Source organism: Malaclemys terrapin, chromosome 13, assembly GCF_027887155.1.
Source record: "Malaclemys terrapin pileata isolate rMalTer1 chromosome 13, rMalTer1.hap1, whole genome shotgun sequence".
Lineage (NCBI taxonomy): Eukaryota > Metazoa > Chordata > Testudines > Emydidae > Malaclemys > Malaclemys terrapin.
Window position 1 is genome coordinate 31,296,470 of NC_071517.1, and position 17,123 is coordinate 31,313,592.

The 17,123-nt window shown below is 41.7% G+C and overlaps 1 long non-coding RNA gene across 1 annotated transcript; it reads right to left on the reverse strand.

Annotated features, from left to right (window-relative positions):
• Positions 1-2,972: 2,972 nt before the first annotated feature.
• LOC128848375 (uncharacterized) lies at positions 2,973-7,784 on the reverse strand. Its single transcript, XR_008447016.1, has 2 exons — positions 7,115-7,784; positions 2,973-5,579 (listed from the first exon to the last, which is right to left on the reverse strand). It is a non-coding gene; the product is annotated as an uncharacterized LOC128848375 (long non-coding RNA).
• Positions 7,785-17,123: the final 9,339 nt, after the last annotated feature.

A 17,123-nucleotide genomic window follows, 5' to 3' on the forward strand; every position in this document is an offset into this window, starting at 1 on the left:
TAGGCTCCTATTACCCCCCACCCCCATCCTGATTTTTCACACTTGCTGTCTGGTCACCCTATTCCCACCATAATTTGGAATCTGTCACCTTTCCCCATTTTCTGGTCCAGAGGTAACAAACCGTGATGGATGTGGTTCATCTGTCATAGTTTTCCCACCTATGCCTTTCTCCATCCTTTGGTCCAGGGCTGGTAAATTTTGATGCATGAGGACATTCCCAGCACAATTTGCTACCTCTTACCTTTCCCTATATCCTAGTCCAGGGGTAGAAAGTTGTGATGGATATGGGGTATTGTAGCCTATAGGGCTAGTCTGCTTACTTGCCTATATATATTCTCTTATGGGTTTCTAATGGTTTGACTATTTGCTTTATTATAATAGGTTATAATAGGTTTATAGATTTATATTATTTTTGGCTATAACACAGTTTTCCCAGCCCTAAGATTACCTTTTAATGGATTTGTTTGTGTTTTCAGCCGCTCGATTGGTTTATGGGTGGTGTGGGCAGGTGAAACCACATTGTATTCCCAATTTTTTGCAAATCTCCAGGTTACACTGAAAGAAAATAAGTCATGTAATAAATTTTCCTTTGGACAGGTTTGGTGGGTAAAAAGAGACCAAAGAATAAAATATTATAGCAACCCTGATGTGGTGACCAACAGTACTGTTTGCCAAAGTTGAGTGGGAGTTCACAGAAACTTGTCAGCAAAAATGCCCATAAAGAAAAACTCATGAGGGCAATTAAGCCCATGTTCACCATCAACTATCTGTGACCTGAAAGTCTGGTTGAAGACATAGTCAGAAACAACCTTGGAAATAAGAATTTACCTCATTATTGAATTCTGACCTGCGATCTGTCAGTATATGCTGTGGACATTCAAATTGCATTATAATTTTGTACATTTTCTTTGCCATCACAGTTGCCGACTTATTTCAAAATGGAAATGCTTCAACCCATCTTGTAAGATAGTCTGTGGCTGTCAGTATATACCGGTATCCCTCCTTTGTTGCTGGTAATGGCCCTATTAAATCCATTCCCACCAATTCAAAGGTCGACTGACCTGTATGCAAGGGAACCGGTTGGAGTCATACTTTGGATTTCTCTTATTTCATATTCTCAATAAGCCCGTAAGCATACTGAGCAGTGTGATGTGGGTTCCACAACCACACTATCAGAATCTAATTTCCATTTTAAAAAACAGAAAAAAAGAAATAAACAAACAAGAAGAAGTTAACAAAAAAGGAACACAGGAATACTTGTAAGAAAAATGATATAATAATAAACCTGCAGAAATCTGCCAGTGCAAGGAGCAATAGAGCTCATTGCTGCACTCTGTTGTACCATGCATTGCATTCGTTGTGAATTAAAGGCCTCATTGTGTAGCAATAATAAAAATAGATAATGACAAACAATTATCTTTGACTCTCTCTTTATAAGATTTCTTAATGGTTTTTAAAGGAAGTGAATAAGACTTGATATCATGTATATGCAGTCCACACTAAGAACATTCCTAATGCTTTGACACTGGAAGGAAGATAAAAGGAATTTCTGAAGAAATGTAGTAGATGTCTTAGAGTCCAAAATTCACCTTTATGCTTTCCAAGGTGGTATCCAGATTTAATTCCTTTTCTACTTTCTGGCAACGCAGACATCGCAAAACCTAGTTTGAATGGAATAATGGGATGACATTAAAATTCTTGTATGAAAATATTATTGCAAGGGAAGGGATTGCACATTTTACAGCAAATGTATAATTATTGTTCTTTGCAATGTAAATGTAAAATTTGCATTTAAAATATAAATGACATATTCCAGGATTTAGTTTTATTCCTGTACAGACCCGGCAATGTCTTTTGTCATCCCAGGCAATAGTATCTTGTGCTCAGGGCCATTGTCATTTTGACTATTCCTGGATGTCCACCTCATGGACTGTCATGATACCGTTCAAAGAGTTGTAGGGCTTGTTTCATGGTGTGCACGAGACCAACCTTTCTTCCTTTGGCAGAAAGGAAAAGTGCCCCCTCTGATACTCAGAGAAGATGGAGATATACCTATCTCATAGAACTGGAAGGGACCCTGAAAGGTCATTGAGTCCAGCCCCCCCTGCTTTCATTAGCAGGACCAAGTATTGATTTTTGCCCCGATCTCTAAGTGGCCCTCTCAAGGACTGAACTCACAACCTTGGGTTTAGTAAGCTAATGCTCAAAGCACTGAGCTATCCCTCCCCCAATAGAAATAGAGATGGAGATGTGACAATGTCATCAACTGTTGCCCTTAAGCAATTATCAGATATTTTTGAAGTCATAGATTCATTATAAGGCATATGCATGTAAAAGATATCTGAATGCAGAATGGGTTGTCCTGCCTTTGGTAAGGGGGGTGGGGGGAATTTCAATATCTAACTATAAATAGATGTTGAAAAAAAATTTAAACTAGAAGTCATTGCTCAATAAACATATATGGACTGTTGTTGTTTGTAGAATAGACTGGATAACGTACTTGAGAAATAAAGATAAATTTTAGGCTTTTTTGGTACTATTTATATTTCATACTCTTTTGTCATGTAACTGACAAATATGTTGTTACAGTGCCTGCATATGTAGCAAAGGAGATTTTCTGGGAAATGTGAAGAAAACTAGTGATCCTAATCCTGGTCCTAGTGAAGGTAAATTTAACACTTCAAATAATCCCAGTGTTGGGGGATCAGGACCATCATGTATATGCTGAAAATTCCATTGTGCTCTGTGTCTTTATTACATGAGAAAAAGAATTGCTTACCTTCCAAAGAAAAGTTTGCAGCAAATTGACGCAGATTAAGTCTGCCTGTTTTATTCATTCCTTCAGGATATGTGTTACTCTTCTTATATGCCAATATCTGTGCAATTTTTCCCTCAAAAGATTTAACTGAGTATTGTTCACAGAAGAAAACATTACACACTTAACTTCCACAAAATTGCAAATATCAAATATCTATGCATATAATAAGCAGCGTTTATATTGTAGGTATGACATGAAAATTGCAGACATATAAGCAGGGAAAGCCAAACTCAACAAATTCCACAATGCAGCATCATTCATAGGCCAATCACAAGGGCTACATAAATACATGTGAGCTATGTGCATAAGTTCAAAGTATTTTTGTTACAAAGTGTGCCAGCATTTGATCCATGGAAATCACATTTCATTTGAAATAATGAGAACACCTGTAACATTTTAACAAAATGAAATCATAGTAACTCAGGATAGGAAATATAACAGCACAAGAATGTGAATTTAAAAAAAGCACAAGCAGGGGTGTTTGCAGACACTGTTTAATACATTCAGAAAACAACAGAGCATATACATGGAAACCCTCTTCTTACCCGCCTTATCTGGCATACTGATTTTTATTACCGGGAGTTCTTTTCCTAATAAAGGTTTTTTTTTTTTTTTTTGAAAAATCAGTTTTCTGAAATGCTGAAGAATCTGAAGTAAATAAACCCATATAACACACACATTTATGTATCGTGATGATAACAGGCATGAAAAACATTTAAAAAGTAAAAGCATGCATTTGTACAAAACATCTATTAATCCTATGACAATACTAAATATGGGGGTTCCAGGTACTACTTTGAGGATCAGAGTGTCACAGCCTTATGTTCATGATGTTTATTACTCAAGAAATCATAAGTGACACTTTAGTTATATGACAAGATGCTTAGGCAACATCCTCACAGTACCTATTAGATAACACTTGATACCAAACACATTTTTGGAGTACAGAGGACCAAGCCCACATCTTTTCAGGACTATTTAAAAACCATTTTACACGTTGAATTTCATGGCTATTGCATGAAAAACCCTTAATGAAAGTCTGAGCATTTCAAAAGAAATCTGTATTAGTCCCTTTCCACTGTATAGTAGGTCATACAGTCTATTAGTAAAGAAACATTGAATGCACACAAAACATTGGGAGTAGTGCAAAGCATTATAAATAGTATTTGAAATGCTTATGAATTCCTTTTGAAAGAAAGCTCATAGGTAGAAAAGCTACCGTTGTGCTTTATACAGACTTCCACTTTTGTCACTGTTACATATATCGAGCAACAAGGGTATCACCACAAAAAATTTACACTCAAAACCGTGGTGCTCACATGTCATTATTGCTCTCCGATTTAATTTTTGAGACATTTTCTTGAGCCTTTTCCCACACTGTTAAAAGTTGTGTTGTCTTGTCTTCATTGTGTTGTCACTTCACAACAGATCAATCACCCTTCTTACAGCAAGGTGATAAAAAAAATCAAAGTTTTTTTTAGCAGTGAGGAAAAGGCCTATGTCTGCATGATGTAGGCATAACACATACTGTACACACCTGGATTCTTCAGTGCAGTGGTTGAAAATGTCAGAGCCTTCTCCTTCTCAGTATCCTGAGCTGAACCATTTGTCTTCCCAGCGTTCAGGTTGCTTCCAGCATAGGTGGGTGAAGATTTTGAGGCGAATGCATGTTGCTTTTATTTTATAGCTTGAGTCCATGTGCCTGGAAAATCCTTGCCCAGAAAGGTGATGATGGGCTTTGCAGAGTGAAAGTGTTCAGAAATACCCCTGGTATGGTTTGTCATTGAATTGGAAATCCACTGATTACAACTCCCATTACAACTTGTTGACAACTCCCAACAAGTAATGGCTGTTGATGATCACTCAGTGCCCACCTGGCTGTACATTCCCTCTTCTGTTGTTACTGGAGAGCAACTCCCAAACTTACAACATATTTCAATAACAACCATAGAGGAAAATTTCATAACTTGATAGGCACTAATAATATGACAGAACAATGGGTTTCAGCAGATCCTGACCTTTCATGATATGTGATATGACATTCTTTGTATGAAATATATCATAATTATATGACGGGGTGAATGGAAGGGGGAGGGTACTGCTTTAAGGTCCAGAGTGCCACAATACAGTTGAGATACTTCTGAGTAAGAGGTAGCAATCTCTCGAAAGTTTCCACAGTGAAATCTGTATTTGCTTCTCCACTGTCAGTGCAACTGTCATTTTGGCAAGTTTGGCACACAGAGCAAGGATTTTGGCCTTGTGCAGCCAATGCTCATCATCCCAAACCTGTGAATGCCACCAACAAGTTTGAATTGGTTGTTGCTATGCCCCACAGCAATCTGTTCTGCATAGAATCATGATGTCCCCCACTTCTATGCTTGGGACTCTGCATGCGCACAAGTGAGTAGGCATGTGCACAAGTGACACAGTAACTGTAGCGAGCCTATGCTGACATAACTTGAGTTAACATACGCTTGTAGTGTAGATATGGCCTTAGGCATATGAAATGTTTGGGAGAGATAACAGGAAAAGTATGAGGGTGGACTAAGATTCATTCAGGTGTTTAGGCTCCAGCTTTGGTGGAACTGGCCTTACTACACCCTAAAGGCTCAGGAACAAAGAGGCACACAAGAACAAAATATCATGTATTTATTAAAATTTCTTGACTTCAGGGTGTATAACTCAAGATTTTAGAATTCCTGTGGCTTTCAAGGTATCTCGGGGTTGTAGATGTGTGTTCATTATGTTCTGAAGGTCAAAACTATAAACAATTTCAACAAAAAATTAGATCAGTCCCTCATGATAGGTGCATCAGCTATTAGCCAAGATAATCAGCGATGCAGCCCCATGCTCTGGATGTCCCTAAACTGCCCTCTGACTGCCAGATGCTGGGAGTGGACAATGGGATGGTTCACTTCGGCCAGGTCTACACTAACCCCCTAATTCGAACTAAGGTACGCAACTTCAGCTACGTGAATAACGTAGCTGAAGTTCGAAGTATCTTAGTTCGAATTTACCTCGGTCCACACGCGGCAGGCAGGCTCCCCCGTCGACTCCGCGGTACTCTTCTCATCTAGCTGGAGTACCGCAGTCGACGGCGAACACTTCCGGGTTCGACTTATCGCGTCCAGACAAGACGCGATAAGTCGAACCCAGAAGTTCAATCGCTCGCCGCCGAACTACCGGGTAACTGTAGACCTACCCTCAGTGATTGTCTGTTCTGTTCATTCCCTTAGAAGCACCTGGCACTGGCTGCTGTCAGAAGGCAGGATACTGGACTAGACGGACTACATACACTACAGCAGTTCTAATGTTCAGCAAAAAATACAATAGATTTTTGCCTTTGAGAAAGATGTTTAGGAGATAGTATACTGTCTTTACTGAATATTTGAGAATCAAGCTGTACACAATGACATGCAGAAAAATATTAAGGGCTGGATTGAGAGGCAAAATAGCAGTTGCAAAATGCAATCACCATTGGGGAATTGAATGAAAACAAAGTTTTGAGACCAGGCCAGACATTCAGTCAGACTGGAAGTCAGATGATCGAACAGAATAAACTTCTGCTCTAAAAATAATAAGAAAAAGTTGGAATTAAAAATTCAGGGAATCCTAGCAGCAGATGAGACAAACTGGTGAACTGCTATGAGACACTATGCAGTCAGATACACTGGGGATTCTTTGTTTTGTTTTGTTTTTCTGAGGGGGTGTAAATATAAAATATTTCACTGAATCAAGTCTCATGCAGCACCTCAGTAGGTTACATCAGACAAAGAGGAGCTGCAGTGACTAGGCATTCGGATGCCGGCCTGCACCTTTACAAACCCAGCACTAGGAAGCCCATGAGGAGAGGTACTGTCCTGTGGGAGGGGAAATAAAAAAAGCCCCTCTGCCCCCCCACCCCATTTTTGCAAACACTGGTGTCTCAGTCCACCGGGGTAACTGTTACCCCCTCTGCCCCTGCTTGTGCCAGGTTTGGCCCTCTGGCAGCACCTAACCCCTGGGCTTAACCCTGGTTCCTTCCGCCCCCCGCCATCCCTGATTTTGCCTTTCAGTCCCTTCCTAACCCTGCCTGCAGCTGCTTGATGCTCCTGACCAGTCAATTTCCACCCCCGTCCTCCGATTTGCCCCCTTTGCCCCTTTTTAAACCCTGTCAAAAGCAGCCAGCAGCATCTTTCAAGTAATAAGGGCAGGGTGAAGGGCAGTGGCTTCAGCAGATGTTATTGAGCATGCTCAGTGCACCCTAAGCAGTTTCCTACACTACACCCAGCCCTTCCCCCGGGTCTCTCCCCTCACCTGCAGGCTCCGGCTCAGGGGCTGGTGTCGGCAGAGCCCGGGGCTGTCCCAGGGGCTGGGTCCAGCAGAGGGTCCCCCCTGGGTTGGGCACAGTTCCCAGCTCACGATGGAGGCAGCAGCAGGGTCTGACCCAGGAGGAAGATCATGCAGAGACCGAGCTAGAGCAGCCTCACGTCTCTGAGCGAGAACCGGACCCTTCTGCACCCATCAGCTACCGCCCCCCACTCCCGAGGGCCCAGAACCGCGACCCGGCCAGGATCCAGTTCTCTCTGCTGCCCCTTAACCAGAGAAACCTGCAAAGCCAACCACGTGTGGAGCCTGTGTCACAGGGAAACAGGTCCCTCAGCAGGAAGTGAATCGCATTCACTGCCGTGTTAAGTCTGCTGCCTGCAGTCCGTTCTCTCCATTGTGTCCCTTGCAAAAGCCCCCAGTTGCTGGGGCTCCAGCGCCCTGGCTGCACAAGGAAGAGGTTGATATCGAGGGAGCGACATACCTGCTGTTTCCCAACAAGACAGTCTCCTAGTTCAGAGATCCCCAACTCTGCCCAGAAACCCTGACCGAGAGGATAGACCTTCCCCTCCCAAAAGAGCTGGGGGGACCCCACATCTGACGGGAAAGGCCACCCCCACATTTCAGGGGGCACAGCATAGAGCAAAGGTAAGTGAAACTTTGCCATCACCTTCCAGGTGGAATGAAGTCTCCTGGATAAACCTGTCTGCAGAGGGGGGAGATTTATGAGGGCCCCTGTGGCTGAATTCTCTGCAGTCTCTGGTTAAACTGAACTATGGTTAGGGCACTAACCTGGAATTGGGGAGAGGGATGTTCAGTTCTGTGCTCTGCTTCAGACTGGGTGAGATGTTGGGAAAAATCACTTAGGCCCAGAGCCACATTCAGTCTCTGGTGTTCAGTGGTCTGGGCTCAGGGGGCCTAAATATCACCTGAAGCTTCAGGAGAAGGACCATGGTCCACAGCTCCGTTCCTCAGGCACATAAGAACAATCAGACTGGTTCAGACCAAAGGTCCATCTAGCCCAGTATCCTGTCTTCCAACAGTGGCCAATGCCAGGTGCCCCAGAGGGAATGAACAGAACAGGCAATCATCAAGTGATCCATCCCCTGTCGCCCATTCCCAGCTTCTGGCAAACAGAGGCTAGGGACACCATCCCTGCCCATCTTAACTAATAGCCATTGATGGACCTATCCTCCATGAATTTATCTAGTTCTTTTTTGAACCCTGTTATAGTCTTGGCCTTCACAACATCCTCTGGCAAGGAGTTCCACAGGTTGACTGTGCATTGTGTGAAAAAATACTTTTGTTTGTTTTTAAACCTGCTGCCTATTAATTTCATTTGGCAATCCCTACTTTTTATGTTATGAGAAGGAGTAAATAACACTTCCTTATTTACTTTCTCCACCCCAGTCATGATTTTATAGACCTCTATCATATTCCATCTTAGTCATCTCTTTTCCAAGCTGAAAAATCCCAGTCTTATTAATCTCTCCTCAAATAGAAGCTGTTCCATACCCCTAATCATTTTTGTTTCCCATTTCTGAACGTTTTAAAATTCCAATTGTGGAAGCAGAGAAAGAACTGACAGGAAGGGGATTGCAATGCATGACAGTTCTTTCTCTGCTTCCACACAATATATCATTTTTGAGATGGGGTGACCATATCTGCATGCAGTATTCAAGATGTGGGCGTACCATGGATTTATATAGAGGCAATATGATATTTTCTGTCTTATTATCTACCCCTTTCTTACTAATTCCCAACATTCTGTTCACTTTTTTGACTCCTACTGTACATTGAGTGGATGTTTTCAGAGAATGACCCACAATGACTCCAAGATCTTTCTTCAGTGGTAACAGCTAATTTAGACCCCATCATTGTATATGTATAGTTGGAATCATGTTTTCCAATGTGCATTACTTTGCATTTATCAACAATGATATAACAGTGGAGCCATGGACCGGTCGGGTAGAGCGCATCAGGTGTGGAAATGGCACTTTCTCAAGAGCCACTCCCAGGCTGTGGGACAAATCTGAGTGGGTGGGTGTTACAGCCTGGTGCACGAGGTTGTAACATCACTCAGATGTGTTGTGTGTGCTAAAAGTTGTGGTTTCTGCAACAAAGTCGCAGCCTGCGATTTTCTTACTATCTTAACTATTATTTATTTAATATCCCCTCGGATTCTGAATAGTGATCTAAATTCCCCTTTAGTCACCTCTTTTCTCCCTAGTTATTGAATAATGGTATAAAATCCCCTCACTTTTTTCTCTAGTTATTGACTATTAATATCAAATCTCCTTAGATTTTGCCATTTTCCATCTGATTGTCAAAGTTTGATTAAAAAAAAAATCTCATAACTTGCCCCCTTTCCCACTAATTGTCAAACATTTACATAATATCCTCTCAGATTCCCCCACCTCCACCCCATACATACACCTTTTGAACTACAGGAATTTGTCTGTATTTTGGAAAGAAACTGTTACTGACGAAGACCTACTGATACGTGTGTTTTTAGGATTTTACTGCTTTAAAACGGGCTCAGGTTTAAAATCATGGAACATGCTTTGTGAGAAATATTCCACAAATTCACTGGATCTTGCTTGTTCTCTTTCCCCTGAGCAGGATTTCCAAGCCTGATGTGGTTTCCTGGTTGGAATGGGGTGAAAACCCATGGGTCGAAAAGGGACATTGGTGGCTCTGGTCAGCACTGCTGACCACTGTTAAGTCTGGTTGGTGGGCTGGCAGGCTCCTTGCCCGGCTCCACATGGCTCCCGGGAAATGGCAGGCATGTCCAGCTCCTAGGTGGAGGGGTGGCCCGGGGGCTCTGCATGCTGCCTCCAGCCCTCGCCTGCGCATGCAGTTCCCATTGGCCTGGTCAGGTCAGGGTTACGTAGCACGACTCACGAGCACTCAGCTGGAGGCAGCTGTTGAGGGGTCGTGGCGCACGCCTTTCCTGCTGCTGCCCTCTTCTCCTTCTCGTGCTCCTGTGGCTGGGCTCAAGCTGCTGTGCGTGCCCCTGCGGAGACCCCGCGTTCTGTATCCCCATTGCTGGCACCCAGATGTTCAAGGTATCCCTGTATCTGAGCACTGCAAGAGGCTCTGGGAATGGGGCTGCTGGAGGGGAGGAGGATGAGACTGCCCCTCCTAGGGCAGCAGGGACTCCTGTGCCGCCTCCCGCATAGGGCCTCGCATTCTGTTGGTGCTGTGTGCTTCAGCCTTCTCTCAGTTCTCCAGTGGGGCCCTTCTGGCCTCAGACCCCTGGCTCCTGCTGATCCCAGGTCTGGTGCAGTGGTCTGGCTCTGGCTGGGGCCTATAGTGATTCTACAGGCTGCACCTTGCCACCCCCACCGTGTTTGTTAACCCCGCTCACTCGCCCTCTGTGGCGGGCCGGGGAGCAAGCTAGAGGTTGGGGATGAGAATTAAGTAAGTGTCAAACCTGTTTGTTAAAGCTGTAAAACTTCCAAAATGAACTACAATACACAAGCTATTAATAAACAACAGAGGGTCCTGTGGCACCTTTAAGACTAACTTCTGTTAGTCTTAAAGGTGCCACAGGACCTTCTGTTGTTTTTTACAGATTCAGACTAACATGGCTACCCCTCTGATACTTGACAAGCTATTAATGAAGATCCTGTAGTTGCTGGAATGAAAAGCAAGTTGACTAGTTCCCAGATATTCTCTCCTTAACTATTAAGGGCTCTATTTGCTCTAGTCACCACAGTATCTGATATTCTTAACTGAGATTTCCCTTTAGTGCCCAGACCATATAATTAAAAAAACTTATCCAAACTTTAAATCCAATCAAGGATTTGGAAATCTCCCACCATTGCTGAAATTGCCACATGTATTTACAAGTGATATTACAAAGTAAAAATCACAGCCAGATTATAAAAGTCCACTAATTTAGCATTCATGTGTTTAGATACTACTGTGGTGGGTGACACAGACAAAGAAATGTAGCTACAGAGTGGAGAAGTCCAGCTCAAAGAACAGAATTATTCAGGCTGAATCATTCAGAATTTGGGTTTCTACTTCTAAATTTGAGACAGCAAATGTAAGCAAAATTAATGTTCAAAACGCTGTTTTTAGTACTGAAAGAGACTTTAATGTACAATCATGCACGATTAAGAAAATATACATGATCTTTAATAGTGTCAAAGTTAGACTCAGGACTCATAGTTTGTCAGACCACTCTGTTTTATTAGCACAGCGCTCTGCTAATACATTCAGATAATGTGAGCCTCCATGCAAGATTCAAACAGTCTTATTTATACAGATAAAAGGGTGCGAACTAAACAAAGGGACAGAGAGAGCAAAAGGTTTAATTTGCATAGGGCACAATATGCATATCCTGCTTCCTTATTAACTCTTATCAATCTAAGGCTAATGCTTCACCAATTGCCCTTAAGTGGGGCAATTCATTAAGCAGTTAATGTCTGCTTTCCTGCCCCCCTGGCTTGCAGCATTTCTCATTTCTACTTAAAGGTACATACAGCATTCTTTAATTCATTCTATTTCTTTAATATAATTCATTTCACTTTCACAATCCCTCCTTTTGGTCAAGCTTACGCAAAGACCAACAATTACTGGGTTCCACATATTAATAGTTCTTTATCTCTTCGTTCATCAGTGATATTTAACATTATCATATTAGCACTCTGTTTTGGGGTAGTCACCTGGGTGGCATACCTTACACAATTCTGGATACAACAGGAGATTAACTGAAAACATACAAAAATCATTAGGATTCCAAACAGGATAGTCAGGGCTCCCTGAAACAACCAGTTTCCTGTGCCAGAGAAACTGAATAGGTTACTTAGCCACTTCCATAAAGAACTTGGCTCTTCATGGGGAAGATATGCAATTTGTTCTAAGTGACTAGCACGATCTATTACCTCATTGGTGTTGTCAGGTATGAACACACAACATTCTTTTCCAATGAGAGCACAGGTCCCTCCTTTGGCCGCCAGCACTATGTCCAGTGCCTGATGGTTTTGGAGGGCCATCTGTCGGATGGCCCCTGTTTCTTTGGCCAGGGTCTTTAAACTCTCTCCGGTTTCATTTGCCATTATTTTAACTACTGCTTGTAACCTTAGGAGCCTTTTTGCATGGTGTATTACTCCCCCAAGTGGGATAAGGGAACCGCTAATGGCCTCTTCCCAGCTCAGTGGGCTTATGTTATTTACATACCATTGGGCATCTGATAAGTCCCGTCTTCTTCGCCTGAAATTACGAAGGCGTTCTCGTGGGAAAGACCCTAGCACTCGGAATTGTGGGAAGAGTCGGGCGGGATAACAGATACCTGACCAGTTAGCTGGTAACACAGTATAAGCTTTGGTCCCACAAACCCAATAATAGCCTATTAAGGCTGGGAAGGGTCGGTTGCACCCATTTGTCACATAGGTGCCTACAAAGGAGGAGTAATATCCTCCAAAGGGCACAGGGTAATTCTCCTTACGAGGAGTGGTGTTATTTGCATGACATTGAAAGATTGTATTGTTTTCACTAAGATTACTGTAGGGGGAACAGGAGATTGATTTTTCTGTTTGATCCCAGGTCAAGAAAAAATTCATATCCCCATACCTGGCCCACCACTCTTTAGTTTTGTTCGAATAATCCCATACACTATTGGCCACAATATGCTGAAGGCAATGACTTTTTCCCAGATCCAGCCCTGTCCCATTACACACCCAACACCAATGACCTTTTTCCTCCACCACACTTATCCATTTAGATACATTTATTCCCACTGCTTCCCAAGTGTCATTATTGTTCCATGTTTTGTTAAACGGATGAAGTCCTCCAGTGAGGTCTGGGGAATTGAGTGGGATTGCCAGGACAGGAACACCAGCTTGAGAGTGAGCTGGGATGTGGCTGCAGACCCAGCAATTAGAAATATTAAGGGTCTGAGCTATCCACACTTGCTGCTGGATAAAAGAATTGTCATTGTGGACTCCCCAGACCTTAAGACACCAGCAGCCGAGGAACAGGCGCCATCAGAGGCTCATGTTGGAGGCAAGGCCCTTCCGGTTCTGACAACCTCAACTGAGGGAACCGCAGTCACGGTTTTACATCCACCAGGCAGCAGGCGCTAGGCTCACTACTGCTTCTTTTTGGGCCTTGCTTTAGGTCCTCGTCTGCTTCTGGCAACCCTTACGAGAGCGTAGATGGTAAGGTATTGCAGGCTGTTCCTCTACGTCTTCTTCTGGAGTCAAAATTGACTCTGCGTGGTCCTGAGGTGATTGGTTTGCTGGGGGGTGCCTTCTTACACTGCGAAGCATGTATGCACGCTGTGATGCCAGACAGTTTAACAGCCATCTGGATAGTAAGCAGTACCTGATGATTCTTTGATGTCCTTTAAGTCTCTTTACTTCTTCTTCCTTGACTCTGGCTATAACAATGGCCTTCACACCTTATCTTTTCCTGATGCATACATTCCTTATTCACACAGATTGAGAATACAAACAGTAGTATTTTATATGGAGCAAAAAGGCATTGCAAATTAAACCTTGCTAAGTTTTACAATCAATAACCAAGACAATTTACATTGAGACCCAGGTCTTCAATGTTCCTCTAATCTACTTAACATAGACACAATGGAGAATCCTGTTTCTTACTTACTAAACCTTAAAACAAAGAAATGTATATTTAACTAGAGGCCTACTTTGTAATACATATAGGAAACCATAGTAGACATTATAACTTATTCTAAAACAAAAGGGTGACCATAATCAGTCATAAGGATTGTTCTGGTCTGTCATTCCTTTCTGCTATTCAAAAAGGGTGGCTGACAGGGATGAAATCAAATCATACATTAATTCTTATCCTGCTCCTACATATCCCCCTTTTGACACTAAGATTATTAATCGCCAGTGTCACTTCTTATTTAGTCCACGTAATAGAAAATACAGGGAGGTGATTTGGGCCTGTGGCTCTAGCTTTGCATACATTTGTTTTATCCAACTGCACATTTCAAACATTCCAATTAAACCCACATACAATTTAAAATAAAAAACAATTAGGGTTAGTAACATTAGTACGCCAATAGTTGTGGGAGACCATTCAGAAAATATATTATACCAATGGTAAGCTGTTATGTCTTTCTGCAGTGGCAATTCTTAACATGTTGCCATTTGCATGTATAATATGAATGGTTTGGTTTCCCACATTGCCCTTTTGTTTGTTTTAGGAACTATGTTACCTTTTTACCTTTTGTAAACACATTACTTACATTACATTTACATTTGTCTATTGGAAGGTTGCTAACACTTCCATTCTTTTAAAACACTTCCCCCCCCAAGATATAACACATACACATAGCCCATTATACAGTACTTTGGTCTCATTATTCATTTTATCCCACATACAGGATCCTAGTGAGATGTCTTTACTACAGGGCTTTGGAGCAACAGGCATGGATAAGCATACCCACTTTTATTTGTTTCTTATTAGGTTGTCCTGTAGCTGATATTAGCTTTTTCTGAAAGACAAAAATAACATTTTTCTACCACTTTTGGGGTGGCATTCATTATTGCTTAAAATATTCCTTTCTTTTACAAATACCCTTGCTGATTGCAGGCAAAACAAGAGGAATTACCTCCATATTTTCCTGTGTTTTTGTTCTATAGGCAGGCCAGGTTTTAATGGCTTCTATCTTTTAAGAGTTATGGGGAAATTATCCCACTGTTCAGTCATTAAATCCATGAGGTGGTGTACCTCAGTTTTCCCTTTACAGCAGACCAAGGTTACAATGTCTTTCCTGCTGGATTAAGCTTTAAGTTTGTTCACAGGTAACAGCTGAAAAGCATCATTACCATAAAGGATTTCTTTTTTCCCCAAAAAATCATACACACTATACATTGTTACAGGGGTACTTATTAACATTAAATTTATTTTAATTAAAGGTATCTTGTTATACCGTGCCTTTTATTTAGACAATTTGTTTGCTGACCAGGTATGTTCTTTATCTGCAACTTCTTTGTGCTGGCAGTTCTCTCACTTCCTTTATCAGTTAGATAATTTGCATCCACACAGGCTTGGCTTTTGGATTCAAAACCATCAGCAGAGCTCAGAGACTCTGTCTTAAAAGGAACACAATTAACTTTTACCAGAGTTTTGATTACTTTTAACTCTTGCTTCCGAAACACACACAGATCTGAAAAAGAAAACACAGTCTATTGTGGCTCTTTTGGAGCCCTAATAGGATTTTAATTAAGTAGCATGTTTCGTTTGCATTTCTTTTACCCCCTCTATAATATACACTGCACACGTCTGCACATTCCTTCTATACTTTAACTTTTAAAACATTAGCCATATTAATTTTTACCTAGGGTGTAACGGTTTCTTTTGTTCTTACAGAGTTTTATGTACCCTTATCAAAGAGACAGTCTGATTACACAGAGCCATTTTAAGGCTCCGTGTTTCTAACATTGCTTCTTTTTGTTTTGTGCACCTCACCCCTGCTGTTGCTTCAGAGGGCCACTGTCTTTATTCTTTTCCTACAGCTTTCATTTGCTATTTTGTTACAAAAACAAACAAACAGAATCCAGAATCTCTCCCTATTTTTCTGATTTTGACTGTCCTGCTGCAGTCATGACTTGGTCTTTATTTGAAAACATTTAAATTTTGTAAAGAATCAAGTTACCCCTTAAGGGTTAAATACCAGATCTCAAAGTCAACCAACACTGATTACCTGTGTCTGGCAAAAAGGTCTGTCAGTTTTGCAACTTTGAATTAAAGAGTCAAATGGATTTTTAGTGGCATTATAAACAAAACAAAACCAATTTATCTTAAACTTACAAAACAGGAGTTTTACAAACCTCACATATTCCCACAGACAGACAGATACATACACATTTTCTCTCCCTTAACATCCCTCTTACACTGCTTTGTTTTTACATAGCTGTACATAGATTACATTACCTTTATACATTTGGGGCAGTTAAGTTCCAATAGACCCCCCCCCCCCATGTTCTTTTAGCAAATTTGACTCAATTGTCCATAGTCAAATGATTTTAATTAGATAGTCTCTTTACCTGGATTATTTACAGACATTCCTCTGGAAAAGGGCCCATTTTTCCTTTAGAATGGCTGCAAAGAAACCAAGAATTCTTTTAACAAGGTCTTTGTAAACATTTTCACAAAGTTTAACTGTTTAATTCTCTCCAGCCTCTGTAGAGTTAACTTTTCACTCTCTTTCCTTAAATCACTTGTTTATTTCCCAAAATGACACCTTTATCAACTCACATTTCACCATTTTAAGTATTGTTCCAGGGGTTCATACTTGCACTTACTCCTGACACTATGCCCTTAGGGCTTCCAACCTGTGTTTAGTTTCTTTATCTGTTGCTTGCCTGCTTGTCTGGGCCCAATCCCGCTTTTTCCAATGAACAATTTTTTTTTTTTGTGAGTGATATTGTGGTCATTTCACAATTTTGAAAGAAATGCTTAAGGAAAGGGACCAGGAAGGGTGGGGGCTAGTTGAGGAGCCCACCCTCCTTGCTGAATTGGTAATGGAACACTAAAGAATCAGTTACTGAGGCAGACAACTAAGGGGAACAGAACAAGGGGCATTTTATCCTTTTTACAATGAGAGGGGAGTATGAAGGGAGTTGGGATCGATCCGGGGTTGTTGTTTTTTGTCAGAGAACAGGGTGAAGGGGAGCGCTCAGTCTGGTGGTGGGAGAGGAGTCTTTTAATAAAGCTTTTCATTTATTATTTGAATATTTGAGAGAGACGAGTTTTGATTTTGTCCACCTACGATTTGCCTCTTCCCACCACTGCATGAAACAATTAACCTCTCCTTTAGCCAATTTAGTTTTAGGCTGGCCGAGTTTGTTTTTTAAGATGTCCACTCGGTCCTTGTTCCAAGGTTTTAACAGTGGCCACTGAGTTTTGGGATCTCCCTGAGTTAGCCTAGACCATTTTTCCAGAAATTTACAGGAGTCCGGACCCTTCCTAAAACTGAGCTGGCGTTCCTTTAGGGAACTGTCCCGACTTA